This window comes from Orycteropus afer, unplaced genomic scaffold (genome assembly GCF_000298275.1).
Source record: "Orycteropus afer afer isolate SDZICR_OR568_19922 unplaced genomic scaffold, OryAfe1.0 scaffold00026, whole genome shotgun sequence".
Lineage (NCBI taxonomy): Eukaryota > Metazoa > Chordata > Mammalia > Tubulidentata > Orycteropodidae > Orycteropus > Orycteropus afer.
Window position 1 is genome coordinate 12,643,077 of NW_006921613.1, and position 1,286 is coordinate 12,644,362.

Consider the following 1,286-nt stretch of genomic DNA (forward strand, 5'->3'; position numbering starts at 1 on the left):
GACTTGGAATATATTTATGACACTGTTTTAATGTTTACCTTGTGTATTCTTTCATCTGTGTCATTTTTGAGTCTCCTTATATTGATTAATTTTTCTCCTATCTATGGGGTATATTTTTGTGCTCCTTTGTATGCATGACTAAGTTTTCACTGGATGCTTGATGTTTGAATTTTACATTTTGAAGACCAGATATTTTTGTATTTTTTCAAATATTTTTGAGCTTTGTTCTGAGATACAAATAAATTACTTTTTAAGCTTTTCAAGGCTTGCATATAAGTTTATTGTGTGGAACTACAGGAGTCTTTAGTTCAAGACTAACTGTTCTTTACTATTAAGTCCAATACTACTCTACCCAATGCCATCTGTATTTCACAGATTTTCTTCTTTGGCTGGTAGGAACACAATTATTAGCCCTGTGTGATCTCTTATGACTATTTAACTTGTTCTTTATAGGTTCTTTCTCCAGCTGAGGGTGGTTTTCTCACATCCTTGTGCAAATCAGAACTCAGCTGAAGACTTGACGGGTGCACCCTGCAAACCTCCATAGCCCTCTCTCTGCAGCTTTCTTTATGCAGCACCCTCCATGCAGCTCTCTCCTCTCTAGTACTCTGCTTGGCACATCCTAATCATTTTGTCCTCCTTGAATTCTCAATTCTGTCCTATCAGTTCAGGAAGACTACTGGGACTTGAGTTCCCACTCTAGAAACTCCTCAGGCAGTAAGCTGAAGCAATCATAGAGCTTACCTCATTTGTTTCTGTTTTATCAGGGATGATAGTATTGCACTGCTTATGTCCAATAAGGAGGTCTGGTGAAACAGTGGTTAAAGAGCTTGGCTGTTAACTGAATGTTTAGTGGTTCAAACCCCCAGCCACTCTGTGGGACAAAGATGTGGTAGTTTGCTTCTGTAAAGATCACAGTCTTGGAAACCCCACAAGGCAGTTCTAACTTGCCTTATAGATTTGGAACTGACTTGATAGCAACAGGGTTATTGTACAATATCTCAAAACTGTTGTTTTTTATGTTACTATTTTTGTTAGGTGCTGTTGAGTCAGCCAAGCTAACATATAACCTTAACTACCACAGACAGCATTACTTTTACCTCACACTTCAGTGCTTGTTACCACCAGACATACATCAAGATAGTTAAGAGAGGAGCAGGTGTGTGTGTGTGTGTGTATAAATATATATATGGGTGCCTCTGTGTGTATATACATGTATGTATATGCACACATGTGTGTGTTTGAATTTTACACATACATATATATGTATGTATAAATGTATATAT